Source organism: Saccopteryx leptura, chromosome 9 (genome assembly GCF_036850995.1).
Source record: "Saccopteryx leptura isolate mSacLep1 chromosome 9, mSacLep1_pri_phased_curated, whole genome shotgun sequence".
NCBI lineage: Eukaryota > Metazoa > Chordata > Mammalia > Chiroptera > Emballonuridae > Saccopteryx > Saccopteryx leptura.
This window is the reverse complement of record NC_089511.1, coordinates 35,271,725-35,291,690: the sequence shown is the minus strand read 5'-3', so window position 1 is coordinate 35,291,690 and position 19,966 is coordinate 35,271,725. Positions and strand designations below refer to the sequence as shown.

The 19,966-nt window shown below is 46.0% G+C and overlaps 1 pseudogene; it reads right to left on the bottom strand.

Moving 5' to 3' along the window:
- Window positions 1–8,055: 8,055 nt before the first annotated feature.
- LOC136381460 (large ribosomal subunit protein uL5-like) lies at window positions 8,056–10,134 on the bottom strand (annotated as a pseudogene).
- Between the last annotated feature and the right edge of the window lie 9,832 nt (window positions 10,135–19,966).

The window sequence follows — 19,966 nt, the reverse complement described above, 5'->3', positions numbered from 1 at the left end:
CTGTCTTACTGAAGGCCAACGGTACTGGGTCCTTGCTCAAGAGGGTGGTGAGACAGCACCTTTCAGCTGAAGGGCGTGCCTGTGGACAGTCAGCATCTTGATGAGTCCCAAGTGGTGGTGGCCACAGCATCCAAATCAGGAACCGAGTACAATCTCATGGAATCAGGGACTGGACAGCACTCAGAGGCCTGAGTGTGTTGGCCCCACTAGCATTACACGTGTTTGTGAGATCATGTTCTGCCTCTGTCTCTCCAGCAAGGACTTGGAGTTCTGCTTCTGTGTCAAACACTCCCATTCTCTGTGTGTCTCAGGTTCTGATCCTCCGGTGCCAAGTCTTCACCAACATGGGAGGTGGAGACTTGGGGCCAGGACAACCCCCAGAGTTGGCTGGTGAGCTTAAGTGGCAAATGTGGTCAGATGAGCCATGGCCAGGGAAGATACCCTCAAGTCAGCACAAGGTCACAGGCCACAGGTCACTTTCTTTTCTTTTCTTTTCTTTTCTTTTCTTTTCTTTCTTTTCTTTTCTTTTCTTTTCTTTTCTTTTCTTTTCTTTTCTTTTCTTTTCTTTTCTTTCTTTCTTTCTTTCTTTCTTTCTTTCTTTCTTTCTTTCTTTCTTTCTTTCTTTCTTTCTTTCTTTCTTTCTTTCTCTCCCTTTCCTTCCTTCCTTCCTTCCTTCCTTCCTTCCTTCCTTCCTTCCTTCCTTCCTTCCTTCCATTCTGTGAGAGGAAGAGAGGCAGAGATAAATTCCCACATGTTCCCAGTCTGAGATTCTCCCAGAAAGCCCACTAGGGGTGATGATCTGCCCATCTAGGGCACTGTTTTGTTGTTCAGCAACCAAGCTCCTTCTTAGCGCCTGAGGTGGATGCCATCTTCAGCACCCCAGGGTCAATTTTTTCCATTCAAACCATGGCTGCAGGAGGGGAAGAGAGAGAGAGCTAAATGAGAGGGGAAGGGGTGGAGAAGCAGGTGAGTGTTTCCTCTGTGTGCCCTGACTGGGGATTGAAGCAGGGACATCCACACGCTGAGCTGACATTCTACCACTGAGCCTACCAGCCAGGGCCACAGGTACCTTTAAAAGGCATCTCTTGATGTGGCATGCGTTCGGTGCTTGACTCATTCAGTACATTCTGCCAGGATGCAGGTTCCAGATTTTTCCAGCTGACTCTAGATTTAGCAAATTCAGTATAGTTAGAAGCAGCTCATATTTAATACCTCTAATAAGTAAACAGCTCACCTTTTGTCATATAGGAAGTACCATGAAACCCTTACTGGATGTGAGTGTGAGTGAGAAATAAAACTTTGTTGTGTTAAGCCATGAAGATTTGGAATTTAATTTGTTCCCAAAACATCGTCTAGCCCAGTGGTAGTCAATCTGGTCCCTACCGCCCACTAGTGGGCATTCCAGCTTTCATGGTGAGCGGTAGCGGAGCAACCAAAGTATAAATAGAAAGTTAGATTTAACTAGAGTAAGTTGTTCTATAAAGATTAATTCTGCCAAACTTAGCAAAAATCCAACATAAAGTACTTGGTAAGTAATTATTATTATATGCTTTAACTTGCTGTAACTCTGCTTTATAAATTTTATAAAGTAAAGTGACTTTCCTACTTTATAAACCACCATTACTGTGGAACCGATGGGCGGTTAGAAAATTTTACTACTAACAGAGATACAAAAGTGGGTGGTAGGTATAAAAAGGTTGACTACCCCTGGTCTAGCCTATCCAGACTAACAGAAATTGGTGCCAGATGGGGATGTTGCTCTAACAAAAACCTAAAAGGTTCAGCGATCAGCTGGAGACAAGGTAACTCACTGGATCATGGAAAGGTGGAACCTACCCTATGCAATGACAAATGTTTGGTAGAACCTACAGGAGCTCTGGATGCAGCTTATTAACATGATGAACTTGAAGCTTTAGGGAAAGAAGTTGGAACGTGATCAGTCCCATTTGGCAAAGTGCAAAAAAAAAAAGAGAGACAAGCTCAAGAAAACGACTCACTTGTAGCAACAGTAAAAGGGAATCAAAGGTCTCACAATACTGGAGAGCCAGATGCTTCTCAACTCCAGCCACAGAGAAGCAAAGCTGAAAAAACTTGGAAAGGCAAAGATCCAAGGAAACCTTAATAACTGACTTTAACTGATTAAGTTTTCTCTGGTCCAAGTACAAACGAATGGGATGGCAAATCATTTCAGTTGGGCAAAATGACTCCTGGCAGAGATTAACGGTGAGATCGTCCCAACAAAGCTCAACAACTTCAGTCCAGAAAGAGAAGATGGGAAGAGGGAAAGCAGAGACGTATATCTGAGCTCTGTCTTGAAATGCTCCATGGTCATGTTCCTGGGCTCCTGAGATCAGCTGCAGTCAAATAGATAAGCAGCCTCCTGGGTGTTTATGGGAGTTGTACTACCAGTGAAAGACATGGTCCTCCCAGCCTTCCACAGGTGGCTGGGAAAGTGGTACATATCTTCAACGTCCACTTCATAGGTGGCTCAGGAGGATGAAAAGCAAGGAAGAATCTTTTAGGGTCTTTAGAGAAGAGAGCAACAGGAAGCTCTGGTCAGGGCGACTTTCCCACTTCAGGGTGGTACTGTCTAGGGCTGCCCCAATGGACTGGAGCAGTGCCTGAGACCAGTGATGGTGTGTGGCTTGAACAGGAACGTAACTGAGGTTCTCCTGTCCCTCCTCCCCATGGTCCCCACTCTGTAAGTTAGGGGTGGATGGAAAACATATCACTCTTTAGTTCAGGTGCTCCACCAACTGCCTCCACATCTGGATATGTCAGAGAGACCACTATGCATACCCCTAAAGATCCTGGCTGTGAGCTGGGACAGATTCTAGGTGGGACTTGCAAGTTGTCTTGCATAGGGAGGGGTTGAACACATGTTTGTGTGGGAAGGAGGAAACCATAGGAGTATTTGGTGTCCAGAAGGCAGACTGTAGCAGAGACAGTGACACTCACTGTTACATTTAGCTATTACTGTGTAACAAATAGCCCCCATGCTTAGTGGTTTAAAATAATTACTTATTATTACTACATCTCCAAGCAAGATTGGTTAGTCTCTGCTCCACGATGTCTGGGCTCAGTTGAGCAGCTGGGTCTAAGAGCTGGGAGGGGCCCAACAGCTCGCTTTCTCCTTTTCCACTTGGCCAACTTGGGCTTCTACAAGCACAGTGGCTTCAGGGAAGCAGGACTTTTTTCCTGGCTACTTCAGGGCTTCTGTGGATGGAAGAGGGGCTTTAGTCCATTTAAAGGCCAGGGCTGGAACTGGCCTAGTGTCACTTTGGCTGTACTTAGTGGGTCAAGGCAGTGAGAAGCCCATCCAGACTCAAGAGGAGGGCTATAGGTCCCAATCTCAGAGGGAAGAGTGCCAAAGTGCCAAGTATGTTATAGGCTCCTCTGCATAACCTCTGGCAAGAAGCTGGTGTCTCACAGCTGGGCAACAAACAGCCTCAGTGTCGCTGGGGCTACAGTGATGGCGGCTTCTACTCAGCTGCAGGCCCTGGGAGGCATTTGGGGCTGTTCAGATGGGTCGTCTCTTTCCAGGACCCACATGGCAATAAAAAAAAGAATGAAGCTACCATATGGATAACTCTTGAAAATATTACACCAAATGAGAGAAGCTAGACTCAAAGGTCACATGTTGCATGATTGCATTTATAGGAAATGTCCAGAATAGGCAGAGATCCATTGTGCCAGAAAGCAGATCTTTAGTAGTGACAAAGGGTAGGGGGCTTCTTTCTGAGATGATAAAAATGTTCTGAAATTGACAATGGTCATGGTTGTACATACTGTATCTCTGAATAGCACTAAAGGTAAAAAACTGCCTCTTGATTATTGACTGAAATAAAGGATTGATTTTTTTTTTTTAAAGCAAGATATTATCACAACCTTTCTATTATCCTTCCTTTGGCCCACAAGATGGAAGTCACAGGAGCTGAGGCTTTGGGGTCAAGTCCAAGGCTGTCCCATGCTGCTGTGTGACCCCAGGAAAGCTCCTCACCTCCCGAACCCGGGCTGTTGCATCTGAGTCAGATGGAGTAATAATAGCACCTGTCCCATAGGACTGTTAGGAAGAGTAAATACAATAGTCTGGGCAGCACTCTGAAGGAATCTAGCCAACAGTGAGCGCTCAAGAATGATGCTTGTCACGCTTGTGGTTGCTTTTGCATTTTAAGGAGGTAAATATTGAGTCCAGTGAGCTAATTCTCACAGGGCCTCTGAGCCAAGCCATCCCCGTCCCTTCTTGGAGATTCCAGCAATAGCCCAGTTGGCAAGGGGGGGGGGGGGTGGCTAGCTGCCTGGACCAGCTGCATCTTCCCCGGGGTCCAAGTCGGGCTCAGCCACCAGGGCCAATGTGTTCATGGTGCTGATGCCAGCTCTTCAGCAGTGCCCGCTGTTGTGGTTTGGGGAGGTAATTGACATGCTGCATACTTAATCCTAAAACAACATGAATTTTCTCTTTCTTAAGGAGCAATGACAGGAAGCTGGCAATATGGCAAAACTGGCCACATGAGTTTCGGGCTATTTTCTGGGGGCGGGGTGGGGGCGGGGAGGGTGGTGTGAACTGAGACACAGGACTGAATGGAAGTCGGGAGCTGGCCTTCCCCTGCCTTTCCTCCCGGAGGCTCCGTGTGGCTCTGAGACCACTGCTCTGTGCCACGCGCCGGGCTCCCGCCTGCTCCCCGCAAGTTCGCATTTCTGTGTCCTTGCTTAAATCTCTCCTTCCCTCATTCTCATTTCATGTGGAAAAACAGAGGCCTAGACACGCAAAGTGACTTCCCAAGGTCTCACGGCCAGAGCTGCTAGTGAGGTCCTGTCTTCCACCCCTCCTAAGCATCCATCCCCTTCCTGGGCTGCCCTTCTTTATTTTGGGAACTGGTTGTAGAATTGAAGGCTGGAGAGACTCAGCAACAGTTGGTCCGACTCTCATATTTTGGAAGAGGAAGATCCAAACTCGGAGAGATTGAGTAAGTTGTCCTGAGTCACTCGGCTAAAGTGGTATGACGAGAGGACTCAATTGCACACCGGGGCCCTGGGCCGTGTGGATCCTGAGGCCTCGGCCCTAGTCAGCATCCTTAAGTCACTCCGGGGTGGATCTTGAACCTGGCTCAGGAAGTGCTTTGTCCCTCTCGGGTTGAGTGAGCCCCCAGCAGCCGCACTCTCCTGGGGCCGTCCATGAAGAGCAGCTGGGGGCCCTCTCTGCTGCGAAGGCGGCTGTGCCTGCACAAAGACCTCAGCGTCTCTGACAACCGAAACACTCGGTGCTGATTGACAAATGAGCTGGCACCTGAGCGTCTTAAGCAGAGTAATGACACCAAGTGTTAGCTGGAGGGCCGGCCAGATAAAAACAAAAGGCTGGGAAGGTCTGGGGGCAGCTGGCTGGGCCCCTCCGGCTCAGGGTCTTCATGCAGGACACAGAATCAGTCACTCCTGAATGCTAAGTCTGGGCCTGCAACTGCGTGCTGGGTGGTCCCGTGCTGGCCGCTTGTCAACTCCCACTTCTCCCACACCTCTTTCTCCTTCCTTGGGTCCTGCTGATGTGACAGTTCCCTCCTGTCAATCACTCGGCAACTCCGGTATTTATTAAGCCAGACACTGCCCCAGGCTAGCGATAATAACAACAATAGGACAACAATAATAGTAAGGATCTTTAAAACTCCCTGTTCGTGAGGATGACTGGCATTCGTAACTCATTTAATCTTCACAACTTTTTGAAATAGATACTCTTCTCTCAGCTTTTATAGATGAGAAGCCTGGGTTACAGAGAGGTGAAGCAATTCATGGAGTAAGTGTTGGAGACAGGATTCATTAACTCGTGAGCACATTTGTCTGGCTCTAGACCAGTGAGGGACACTTGGGTGAAAAGTACATAGTTCTTGACCTTTAGACTTTCTTGATCTTAAAAAGGCACAGAAAAAAGCAACAGTTGGCTTTCTTCTACTGTACATTGCAATGTCTGCAAGGGATAGCTGGAACCCTGGCAACCCTTTTGTGATATTGAGGAAGAGTCTAACATGCTGAGGCTAGAAGAAATGCAAGAGGGGGTAAATATGGGTTCTTGATTAACCATTCCTGGAGCCACTCAGCCAGCAAACTTCTTTTCTTGCAAGACAATACATATTTTTTTATAATATAAACTGGCTTGACTTGGATTTCTGCTACTTCGAGTCAAACTCCTCCTATCTGATTCATGGACTGAGAAAGGAAACACCGTTTCAGTAATCCTCCTGCAAGGGAGCTTCTCAACAAATATAAGTGCTCAGTAGATGGGGGTTATCATGACAATGAGGATGACGATGGTGATGGTGGTGGTGGTGGTGGTGTGTAGAGTGTTGCTCACAGTTGTTTTCCCTAACAATGTGGGAGACCTGACTTTTAGAGAATTCAGGGTAGATATTGCCAGATTGTTTCTATTCAGGCTAGGACAAAATGGTCTCAGAAAAAGCAAATGATGACAAGGAATGCTACTTTGGGTTGACCATGGAATACACCACCTTCTGCTCTTTTAAAACAGTAATTTATTTATTTATTTTTTTTTTAGAGGTGGGGGGGGAGAGAAAGTGAGAGAGAGAGAGAAGGGGGAGGAGCAGGAAGCATCAACTCCCATATGTGCCTTGACCAGGCAAGCCAGGGTTTTGAACCGGCAACCTCAGTGTTTCCAGGTCGACGCTTTATCCACTGCACCACCACAGGTCAGGCACCTTCTGCTCTTTTATTCCTCAGAGTAGTTGCCACAGACTGAACCATACCACGTGCAGGGCCCTGGGCTGGGCACTTCCTTGTGTTCATACCTTCCACTCTCACATCCATCCTGTGAGATGGGTACTATCCTTATTCTCCTTTTACAGATGGGGAAATTGAGGCCCAGAGATATGAAGTGATTTATCCCAGATGACCAAGGAGGAACTGGTGACACCAGGATTTGAATTCAGGTTTGGCAAGTTGCTTAATCTGGAGAGTGAGGGGAAATGGGTGCATTCATCAGAGCCAACGAGAGTGCAAATTGCGGTGATCTTGAAAACAGCCCCGTGAAGCATGCATGCAGATGTGGCCCAGAATTCTTCAGAAAAGTCATCCTGTGGAAGGAAGAGCTCCAGCATGTAAGGATATATTTACAGGGATATCTGGTACTGCATCATATGGTGTGGAAGCAAAAACAAACAAACAAAAAAAGAAACAGACAAATAAGCCAAGCCACCTGGACACAAGCAGAATGTCCCTCTCTGGGGGTGGGGCTGAGTCACAAAACATCCAAGCTATGGGGTATCAGCTGCCAATGAAGAAGGAATTGGAGAAGCACCAGGGAGGCTATCCCTGTGAGAAGAATAAACTGACGTGCAGAGTAATGCTTATGGTTTAATCTCATTTGGGTATCTATGGTTCTGTCTGATGTGTAAGTGTATAACAAGCATGGAAGGAAATGTTCAGACACAGAAGGGTGGGGTGGGGGAGCATTGCAAGTGCAGGATTAGTTTTTAAACATACAGAAAATAGAGAACACCGAACACAACCAGGAACCATTTCCTAATGTAACTCACCAACATTCCTTAATGAAACATGACAATAGGTGGGTAGTAGGCAAAGTTAAGGTGGCTCCCTGACTCTCCCCACCTCCCACATCCACACCTTTGTGAACCCTTCCTCTTGAGTGTGGCACAACCTGTGACGACTTTCTTCTTCCTCTTCCTCCTCCTCCTCCTCCCCTTCTTCTTCTTCTTCTTCATCATCATCATCTTCTTTCTCCTCCTCCTCTTTCTCCTCCCCTTCCTCCTCCTCCTCCTCTTTTCTCCTCCTCCTCCTCTTTCCTTCACCTCCTCCCCCCCTCCTCCTTTTCCTCCTTCCCCTCCTCCTCCTTCTTCTTCTTCTTTTTCTTCTTCTTCTTCATCTTCATCTTCTTCTTTCTCCTCCTTTTCCTCCTCCCCTTCCTCCTCCTCTTTTCTCCTCCTCCTCCTCCTCCTCCTCCTCCTCCTCCTCCTCCTCCTCCTCCTCTTCTGCTTCTTCTTCCTCTACATTCAATAAAAACATTGTATTGGCCTTTTGGACAGAAACAGGAATTTATTTGCCAGGAAGGCTGAGCCCGTCACACTTGGGCTGGAACCAGTACACGACCTCCTCTTTGCAGATTCTGTGTCTGGCCCCAGCGCAGCTATCCTGCGTTTCTTGTCTGCAGTGCTGAAACCTGGCCCTCCCAGCACCACATAGAAGTCCAGGCCATAGCTACCAATGCTTGGGCCATATTTGATCTCCAGATCAGTGTGTTCCTGGATCCCCAAACCAAAGTTTCTAGTGTCCAAGAAATTTTTTTTTTTCATAACTCACACTTTCGTACCTTTAAAACATTTTCCAAAATTTCTTCTGTGTTGGCCCATTGGACTGTGGATGGCAATATTTTCATTTCTCCTGATTGGAAAGGTTCTAACGGTGTATCTGGCTTTGGAATACAGGGGTCTGTCGGACCTGTGAGCTGCTCCAGGACCGTGGCTGCCCGGGTCAGTCTGTCCACTTCCCCCACACAGATACCGAGGCAGAGCTCACAGATGAAAAGCCCTGACCTGGGGTTCTCCTTTTCACCTCGATCTGCTGTGATGAGAAAGAGGAAGCATCCACGACCTGTTTCTAACCTATGGAATATGGTGCAAGTGCAGGGATTTTGCAGATGTCAAAAAAGTCCTTAATCAATTGATTTCAAGTTCATCAAACGGGTGATTGTCTTGGGTGCGCCTCACTTAATCAAGCAAAAGTGTATCAAAGAGAGACTGACTCTTTCTCCTTGAAGTTAAAGATTCTTTCTCCTGTTGGCCTTAAAGACACAAGCCAGTATGAGTGCCACAGCTTTAAGGGAAAGAATTCTACCAAAACCTGCGGGAGTTTTGAAGTCAGTCTGTCTGCAGCTGAGCCTCTGATGAGAACGCAGCCTGGCTAACACAATGATAGCAGCCTTGTGAGACCCCAAGCAGAGAGAGACCCAGAGACACCCACTCAGACTCCTGACCCAGAGAAACTTTGACATAGTAAGTGTGTGTTGTTTTAAGCCACTAAGTTTGTGGTACATTGTTACACAGTAATAGAAAAATACTATGCCCAGAGCTAGACAATTGAAACAGTACAGAAGGGAATAACATATAAAATCCAGGTCTGGCCCCATCCGTTCTCCACCCCCGCCCCCACCCCCAATCTCTCTGCTGTGTCTGATATCCCTTTTAAGAACCACTTTCATGCATATGAGGGCCTCAAGAGTACGGGGAGGGGCGAGTTTTCAAGTAAATGCAAACGATCCTTCCCCCCATTTACCACAATAGGATAGGTAACACACCCTGCCTTCAACAAATTTTTTGTATTTAATTTAACAATGCATTTTACAACCTTTTTATTAGTTCCCTTGGGCCCCCTGAATTCTCTTTCTCTAATGAAAATGGGTCTGACCAGATCTTTCCCCTCCATTCTCTCTGGGGGATACGGACCACAGGGAAGCAATCTTCCCCATTCCAATTTCCGAGAGGGGTGAAGGTTTGGCAGAACCATGGATAACACTGACTCTCAGGTCTCTGAAAATGATTAGGTCAGCTAATGGAGGCTTAGAGCCTATAAAATTCACGGGGCTGTCAAATCATTTCCAGACGTGGGAGGGGTGAGCAATAGAAGACTGCGGAGCTGCTGCGAGGCCGCCTCTGCTGAGGAAGAGGAAGACGATGCTGGAAGGAGGAAGGAAACAGAGGGAGGGTGGGAGGGAAGGGGGGAGTGGCCCTGCTCTGCTAATTAGGGTACTTTGGCCATTTGCATATATTTCATTGGACTTTTTACACCATAAAAAGATTATATGATTTTTTTTTTTTTAATAAGCCTAATGATTCAGAGGTAGGAAAAAGACGAGCTAGGACTTTGTGAAAGCACACCAAGGTGTTCAGGAGTGTAACCACTGCACTGCTTGTGATGGGACAAATAGAAACTGCTCGATCCATTGAAAGAAGGTGGGGTAAATAAAGCAGGGTGCATCCACATGTTAGAGCACTGGGCCGCTGTAAGGGACAAAGATGGAGTAAGTATGTCGATGCAATGAAATATTACACTGTAACATGAATGGAAGATTCATAACCATGGGCAGGCACCAACATGGACAAATCCCACCTACTTCATGTTGATCAGAAGCAACCAGAAAGAAAAGAACACACACTGTAGGGTTTTATTTATATAAAAGCATAAAAACAGGCAAAGCTAATTCATGCTGCTAGAAGTCAGGATATCGATTGCTCCGTGGAAGAGAAGGATAGAGAAGGGAGAGTTTCCGGGGGTTGTCATATCTGTGTCCCCTTTCGGGTGCTGGTTACCTGGGTGTGCTCAGTTGGTAAAGTTTTATCCTGCTGTACAGTTAGGATTTATGATTTATGCAATTTTCTGTAGGTATGAGACTTCATTAGCGTTTAAAATGCAATCCTTCCTGTCATGGCGAAATGTGACCGTGTTTATAATTCAAATATTGCACAATGTTATATATGGTACATTTTAGAAACCCATCAAAAATGGTTTATAAATGATTCCAAGAAGAAAATAAATGTTTCATTTTAAGAAAATGAAAGTTTGGGGAGCTAATAAAAGAGGATTGTAGGATACACTGTTAAATGAAAAGAGCAGAGCGGCAGCCCTCACCCACTGTGAAGCAGGAAGAGGCAGAAAGCAGGATCCAGGAAGCACTAGTTTCCTAGCAACAACCCCCTTCTCACAACTCATTGGCCAGAACAGTCTCACATGCTTACCTCTAGCTGCAAGAGAGCCTAGGAATTGTAGTATTTCAATGAGTTCTATTGATACTCTCTAGAGAAGCACAGAAAGAATCTCGAAGTGCATATACTTGAAGAAGTGGGTATCTCCTTTACACCTATTCAGAATCAAACTCACCTAGTGAGCCCATTTTCAGGGGATCACCAGGGATGAGGAAAAAGATGCCTTCTAGTTGAAGACAGGGATCTTTGAGGACTGAGCAAGTCTTGGCTGACTGCCTGAGTATCTATCAGCTCACAGAGACCTGCCAGGACTGCTTAACTACTCAGGGTCATTAAGAATTAAGGCAATTATGGACCATTAAGAATTAAGGCAATTATGGACAATTAAAAAGAGGAGGAAAAGGAAACTGCCATATCTCAAGTACTTCCCATATGTGTGCGGCGTGTGCCTCTATGAGGTTGCAGAGCATCCTGAAAAGTGAGGAATTATCACCCCATTCTACAGATGAGGCAACAGGAGGTGAGGACCATACAGTGGTTATGTTAAGCAGGGTGCTGGACATGCTGCATGCTTTGCCTGCATTCCTCTAACCACACTTCTGGGAAGTACTATGGCTTTGGTTTTCATGACTCTTGCACAAATAAACTCAATGTCAAAGGAATTGGCCCTGACTCAGTACCTCCGAACTCTAGCTTAGACTCTCTCCCGTCATTGCCTCCTGCCAGTGGCAATTAGGCAGGTCCACGTTGAGGCTGGTGGACTCAATGCACTAGAGGACTCTGGAAGGACACTGGGACTCTGAAAGGCTGAGGAAGTCAGCCAAGTACACAATGATTAGAGAGAAGTGGGGCCATGGAAACCCAGTTCTGCTTGACCCCAAAGAGCACTTTTCCCACTATACTTCCTGGGTGTCTGAGGTCAGCTTCTCCTATTCATCCATCCACCCCATATGTAGCCCATCTGAGCGACTCCTCGGCTCTGTGGGCCATGGAGTCTGGGCCTCCGTGAAGAAGAGGAACTCTAAGTTTTCTAACACAACTAGTCCTCAGGAGGTCAAGAGCAGCATACCCTACCCTTCCCCTCACCTCTTTGGTCATTCATTCATTCATTCATTCATTTAGTCATCCAACACCACTAGCCCAAAGGACTCCCCCCAAGTAACCTGGAGCTCTGGGTTCACAGTACAGACATTAGACACCGATTCAGGCCTCCCAACATCTAGGTTGTCACAGTGGCACACTTGGTGTGTGGACATCCACGTGTGTGGCTCTTGCTGTCCATCACAGCCCTCCCCCCTGAAGCCCACAGGGAGGGTGCCTAATAGACTGATCTACAGCATCTATCCGTTGGCCTATGTTCTGGACATTTCTCATTTATGAGAAAGCCCAGAAAAGCCCCGTCCTCAGCTTCATTATCTTTAATCCTTTTCTAAAGAATCTGCTTACCCATCAGTGTCCTGCCCTAGTCCCTCCCAGGTTGGTTTAGAATTATACAAAGAAGACAGCTCTTTCTGGGATGATAGATGAGCCCCATTGCTGGGGTCCCATCAGTCTCCTCAAGTCCTGGCTCCTCGGGCCAGGTATTGCTGGGGTCATGGCCCTAGGAAGGTCACTAGAGGTCAGATAAGGATGATGTTCAGTCTGTCAGTGATTCCCCTGCTAGACAGACCCTGCATGAGGGGGCTGTGCTTGAGGAATTAGTGATATTTGTCATGGGGTCAGCGAGAGAGGGGAGGGGACGTTGCTGGCTGAGTCACAGGGTCATTTTGCCTCGGTAACTGAGTGATTGGCTTATGGGTAATGGACATGCCCCATAGTTCTTGCTAAGCTGCGCAGGGTCTAGCATAGGCTGAAGAACCCACGCCCAAGGTGGTATAGAGAAACTACATGGCAGGCAATTGATTTCAAGTCCTAGCACAGTACACAGCCCATAGTAGCTCCTCAATAAATGAGTTGAATGAATGCATGCATGAACGAATGAACTTGCTACATGACCTTGAGGTGGTACACATCCATGTCTTGGGGCTGCCCAGCATCACTCCACCTTATTTTGGTCAGAGCACTCTGACTTGGCCTATATTCCGGACGTTACTTTTTAATGAGAAAGCCCAGAAAAGCCTAGGCCTCTAGCATCATTATCTTTGCTCCTTTGGAAAGAAGTATTTCTTCCAATAAAGTTTTGTATAATCATGGTTTCCTACCCTCCCCGTGCCACGGGGTGAACTGTGACTCACGCTTAGGCAGCAGCTCTTTCCCTGTCTAGAAACTTGTCTGTACACAGAAGGCAGACAGGACCATCAGTGATTGAAGTTATCTATTCATTCCAGGTACATGTCCCTTGGCTGAAGAATCACAGAAATGAGCCATCAGCCTAACTCGGGGGCAGGGAGAGGAATTCTATGCATCATCTCCTACCCTAACCCTCCCCCCCTTTGGCTACTCATCCATTCATCCAACAAACACTGGTCAGACCCCCGTGCATGCCACACTCCACAGGCACTGACAGAAACAGAGTCAGGTCCACGGTCCTGTGAGTGACAGACGGGCCACACAGAGTTAGATGGCAGTAGGGCCAGCTAGAAAAGAACGGCTCTCCCGGCTCAGGGAGCCAGGTGAGGGCTGGGTCAGGGAGAGTTGCACCACCAGTGAAGAGCGAGGGGAAATCATTCCCATCCTGAGGAGGTGAAGGTCATGGTGGGGAGCTGGGGCGCAGAGTGGACAGCAGTGGCTGCAGAGGTAGGAGGCAGCTGGAGAATCTGGGTCCTTCCTTCTTAGCTCTGTTTCCTGCTCCTGTAAGGCTTAATTAATCTTCATACGGAGACTTACCAAACAGCATCAAGAGGCCCATGGGTGCCAGACCTAAGTCCCCACCCCTATGTCACCCCCCACCTCTGTTTCTGGAAACAGCAGCACAGGAAGTGAGCGTTTTGCACATCCAGTCCTGCATGAGCAGTGTGAGTGCCCATGGGAACGAATTCTCTTTAACTTTTTGTTCTCTTCTGGCATAAGCAACACTTTCAAAGGGGGATTTTCCTAGCCAGTTTTGTTATGTGCTGTTTCGTTTTCCTGGGGGGCTTGGGGGCGGGCTAGGTGCTGAGTAACAGGGTCTTTGAACCCTAGTTCGTGATAATTATAAATCAGACCTCCCCCCCCCCCAGGACCACGCACACAATTCTTGGAACTGTCCCGTTCGCTCCATTATGTTACAGAAAGTGCAACGCTGGAGGCCTTTTCTGAAGAATCGAGATCTGAAACCAACATTATCTTACTCTCTTATTGTTGGCACTGCGAGAAACCCCGGCCCTTGCCAAGTGAAACATGTCAGACTTCCATCAAGTTCCCGAAGGTTGGAACCTTTCAGACTGGTGAATTTTGATTTCATCTTAGGGAAAAACTCAGACTGTAATGCCAGGACATGGTTACTATTTTAAGTAACATTAAATAGAAAACAAAACAAAATAATAATAATAATAAAAGGAGCTCACTGGTTGAAATCCCCCACAGGCTGAAAGAGCAGAAGAATGAAAAACAGAGTCTAACAAGGTCCCTCAAATGCCCGCGTGCTCTGTTCTCTCAGTCCCGTCTGTTCTTTCTGCTCAGAACAGCTCCCCTCCCCACCTGTCAATATCTTCTTTAGTCTCATTAAATGCAGGTTAGATGCCTCTGCTCTGGGCCACTTTCCCTAAAGCCTCCAGTCCAAACTAAAGATTCTCATCTCTGTAGACTCATACATAGTGTCCTATTTCACATAATATTTATTATTATTATTATTATTATTATTATTTTGGCCTGATTATATGATTATTCATGAGCACACCTGTCTCCACTACCAGTTCACAAGTTCCCTGATGGCAAAAAGCTTCAGGTCAGCATATCGTCTAGGGTGCCTGGCACATGGCCAGATCCTTGGCAGGGGAGTAATACCTGTTACATTACTTAATTAATTAGCTAATTCTTTAAAAAAAAAAAAATCTTCTTATTGACATGATTCCATATGTGACCAGTATGCCACAGTAGCGAATGTGTGTTTGCACTGACGGACGTGGGTGTATCTTTATTATTTACCAGCCACCAAATGTAAAAAAAAAAAAAGGGGGATTGATGCTCGTTGCAACCTTAAAACACACAAGAACCGTGAAAACGCACCAAGGCCAATCTGAAATCATTTAGAAGCAGAAAGACCAGGAACCTGGAATGCGTTAGGTGCTCTAATCAAACATAAAATTTTACTCTGAACTTCCTGGCAGCGAAGACAAAATGGAAATGATTCAGGATCATCAGCGTCTTCCTGTTATTCAATTCGAGGAGAACATTAAGGAGTAGGTGCCTATTTAAGGGTGGTGGAAAAATGGTTTTGACTTCTATTTTGTTAAAGATACAAAACAGTCACATATTCAAATCTGAGGTCACCCAAAGGTGAGAGGAAAAGGACGTGGGAAGGACAGACACAGAGGGCCCAAGCCTCCAGACCGGCGGCTCCTAACTGGGACTGTGTATTAGTTATAATGATTGCTAGCTGCTGTGACAACTATCCCCCCTCCCCCCACCCCCTGTTTCAGGGCCGCCAAAGGTCACTTCTTGCTCATACATGAGTCATGCGCAGGTGGTGTCATTCAGGGACCTAGGATGCTTCACCTGGTCGTCCTGCCACTCTCTCCCCTCTACGGTTCTCCTCATCCAGCTGGTGGTTGGGGAAAAGGAGGAAGAAGCGGGCACACCCACTTCTGAGCCACTTTGACCGAGCCATGACATCCATTCACATGTCACCATGGGAACTTGTCAAAGAACCACCTTAGATGCAAGGGGCCGAGAAATGTCCCTGGCTTGGCAGCTGCCCCAGTGACAACTCCTCTAAGGAAAGGGCTCACTGCTATATATATCAGAATTTCCAAGGTAACACTTTTTTAAACGTTTTTTTTTTTTAATATTTTTTATTTATTGATTTTTTTTTTAGAGAGAGGAGTGAGAGAGAGAGACAGAGAGAGAGAGAAGGGGGAGGAGCAGGAAGCATCAACTCCCATATGTGCCTTGACCAGGCAAGCCCAAGGTTTCGAACCGGCAACCTCAGTGTTCTAGGTCGATGCTTTATCCCACTGGGCCACCACAGGTCAGGCTCCAAGGTAACACTTTTTAAACCTACATGCCGGGCCCAGAGATTCTGGTTCAGAGGGTCTGGGCAGGCACAAGCACCTGGCATTGTAAGAGCTCTTCTGCTGATTGACGAGTCTCCCTCAGACCATCCCTCTTCACTACCAGGCTGTTCTCTGACCACATGCATTTGGTTGAATAGTGTCCCCTTCTCCCCAAATTCATGTCCTTCTCGAAACCTTGGAATATGAACTTATTTGGGAATAGGGTTTTTGCAGATGTGAGTAGTCAAGTTAAGATGAAGTCATACTGGAGTAGGGTGGGCCTTTAATCCAATAAGACTGAGGTTCTTATAAGAAGAGAAGAGAAGAGACAGAGACAGGACATGAGACCCCAGGAAGAAGGCCTGTGACAATGAAGGCAGATAGAGCTGCAAGCCAAGGACCACCAGCCACAGGAAGAAGCTGGGAGAGGCAAGGAGAAGTCTTTTCTAGAGCCGCTGGAGAGAGTGGTCTGGCAGATATGGGACTTCTGGCCTTCAGAACTGTGGGAGAATACACCTCTGGTGGTTTAAGCCCCCAGGAAACTCATACACCAAGTGAGACTATAGTCATTTTAACTAGACTCCAGAATGAAGAGCCTGGGAAACCTGAGAAGCTCTGTAGCAATGAGGGCAGGAGATCTACCCAGGCCTTCTGGTCCTCCCACTAGCAGGGGCCTGGGAGGGCTGTGCTTGAAATGAGACACCAGGCAGCCAGGCTGGATTTGGCCCCCACTCCGCTGTGAGAACCTGGTGGTGCTTTCCCACTCTTAGCTGCCTTTTCCTCAGCTGTGAAGTAAAGGGTTTGCTAGGAAGGGGTTTCTTAAAGTATAGACCATGAAGCACCAGTGACAGAAACACCTGGGGACATCGCTAAAGATGTAGCTTCCGGCCTCCCCCCACCCCCAGGCCCTCTGGATCAGAATCAGCAGCGGTAGGTCAGCGAGTCACATTGTCAAGGACCCTGGTGTAAGGGGGGAGGGGGGTGTCTGACACCCACCTTACAAGGAGTGTCCTGCAGATGTCTAAGGGCACGGCGGTCTTCATCACTGGTCCACAATTACGGGGAAGCAGTTTAAGTATTTAAGCAGCTAAACGTTCCTTTTCTTTATCTGCCTCTGGGACTGAGCTCTGAATTCCTCCATGTGGATATGCTTAAAAAGATGCCAATTATGGGGTGGAGGGGGAAAAGAAACTTATTATATTAGAATAACAACTTCAGCTGTGCGTCAAGCAAATCTGGAAAGGCATTTTTTAAACATAGACTCATTATCCAGGCAAAGAAGGTTAGTAGTGAACAAAACACACTGCAGCCAGGGGACTCTAAAAGCCACGTCCAACTGTCTTTTTCTAGAACAGAAGTTTACGACATCATCGGGTTCATTTCTCTCGTTCCTGGGTGAAGGAGGTTTTGCCCAATTTCATATTTACTAATTGTTTCCACACCCGTCGGGGAAAGTTAATTTTCTATCTTTTAAAGTTTATAGGTAGAGAAAGATCTTAAAGAAAAAGAAGGATGTGTTTGACCATGTTAAACCTTTTTTCTTAATCCATTACAAAATTAGAAAGTCAACAACGAATTAGGGGATATGTTGGCAACACCTGTGAAAGACGGCCTGACTTGCTAATTGGCCTCTAGAAGAATAAGAGGAAATTTGTTCTAATAAAGGGCTAATAACAATTAAAATTCTTAATATGCAAATGACATAAAAATCAAGAAGATTAAGGCAATTACCGTATCTTAACAGGAGGCAACAAATATTTTCAAACAACTCATAAAAGAAGGAATTCAAATAGCCAACTAACAGAGAAAAATGTCCACCCACAGTAGCAATCCAGAAAAATAAATTGAAACACAGATGTCCTTTCTTTTCTGCCAGGGTTTTAAAAAATTATAATACTCAGTATGAGAGTTTTGAGAAAAGTACTCTCATCACACATTGATGGTGAGATTGTAAATTGATAAAAACCTTTATGGAGGGCAATTTGACAGAGGGTATTGAATGCACACCCTCTAAAGCAGTCATATTTGCAGGAATTGATTCAAAGAAAATACTCAGAGATGTTATGGCAAATATATATTTAAAGATAAATAAATATGTAACATGTATATAATATGTAGTGTATATTATATTGTGTATATAAGATATAATATATTAAATAACATAATAAATTATTACAAAATCTGTGCTAAAATATGTAATAAGTAATCTATTATATAATGTTTTAATAATGTTATAATATATAAAATTAATATATAACTAATATTATAGTATTGTAGTATATCATATAATAAATAACATACAACATATACTTTATTATATATTATGTTTATTATATTTTGTATATTTACTACAGCCTTATTTATATATTCTGGGGAAAATGGCAGTTACATAAATAACTAGTAACTGGGAATTGGATGAATAGAGGATGGGCCATGCCCACAAAGATATGTTTTAAATCATGTTCTTAAAAAATATTTAAAAGTATAAGAAATGTTTACAAAATATAGTTACAGAACAAGTATATGCAAGAAAAAAAAATAGGTTACAAAGCAGAACATGTGTTATTGATTTTAAAATTAAATAATTTATTAGCCTAGGAAAAGCACCAGTCGAAATGAGCCTGGATGTTGGCCGTGACACTGACTTTATTTATACGCTCAGGTTATTACAAGGGAATGGGGTCAAGACCACAAAACGTTATTGCATTATGTGATCTTGAATTTTAGTTTAGGTGCTTGTGTATGTTTTCCAGATTTCCTACAATCAACATGTGTTGGGTTTATTATTATTATTTTTAAAGATGTGTGAGATCCTCTTGTCTCTGTCTAGGTCCCTCTTGGTTTTTGCTTTGCTTACATGTTGTGAGTTCAGATGGGCCCTAAATACAGACTTGAATATTGGAGGGAAGGTGAGGCAAGGCAATGGATTGGCGGCCGAGTGGAAAGCTGGGAAGGCCTCCTTCTGATCTGGTTCCCCTCTGAGGGCCAGGGACCAACGCACCCCCACCAGCAACTTCTGGGAGGAGGCTCTTCCCCTCTGCGTGGCCTCCACCCCCTCCACCCCCAGCTTTCAGTGGCTTGATAGACATACATTTGAAGGGCTCTGTGGATTTCAATATTTTAATATCGTGATTTATAATAAGAAATACATTATTTGGCTTTTGCCCCTGTTCCTGGAGCAGAGCTTCCCAAACCCTGGGCGTTTTCTAACAGGGAGGGGCCACGAGGTGGCCCCTCCGGGAGCCTTCGGAGGGAGCCCCCCGCTGACACCTAGATTTCAGACTCCGGCTTCCAGAACTGGGAGAGACAGAATTTCTGTTTTCAGCCCCCAGTTTGTGGTCCTTTGTCCTGGCAGCTCCGGGACATGCCTATGGAAGGAGACGTACTAAGGCACTTCTTGTACCTACTGTGTCTTTTCTGGGCCAGTTTAGAGGAGAAAGTTCCTTCTGTGTAGAAGGCTGGAGGTGAGACGCAGGCATGGAATCCACAAGGCTGTGCCTCAGAGCCCTGCCTGCCGGGACCTAGAAATAGCTCTGGCGCGAGGGCCCTTTTTTGGTTAATGGATTGGGTTTGGGGTGCCTGCCACTTAAACAGCCTCACCAGCCGGGAGGCCGCGGGAAGCCTGGCTCCTTCCCTCCCTGGCCCTTCTTATCATGATGGATTGCCGCTAGGGAGTGAGATGGAAACTTAAAAATGCCCTCGCTCCACACAGCTCCGGGCAAAGCCTTGCTGGTTTTACTCGCAAATCCAGGGTTGTAAACTTTTTAAAAATAGGTGCGGGGCTGCCAGTGTCATTAAAGGAGGCTCTGATTTATTGAGATGCACTGTCGTCTTCTGTAGATGGTTCTGGAACTTGCTGGAAAGACCCTGCTGGTTGTGACAGTGATAAAGTTTTACCCTCAGTTTTTTCATTTCTCCTTGGCTGTTAGTTTTCTCCCCCCCCTCCCAAAGAGCTGGTGACATCTGGGTTCTGCTCTTCATGGGAGGCAAACAACTGGTGCCCCATAAATGCTTTCCGGATGGCGATGGGGGGCCAGTTGGACTAAGGAGAAAGCAACTGTCCAGAACCATGCTTTTACTGAGTATGTCAGAACAAAAGTCTCTGTGAAAAGGGGA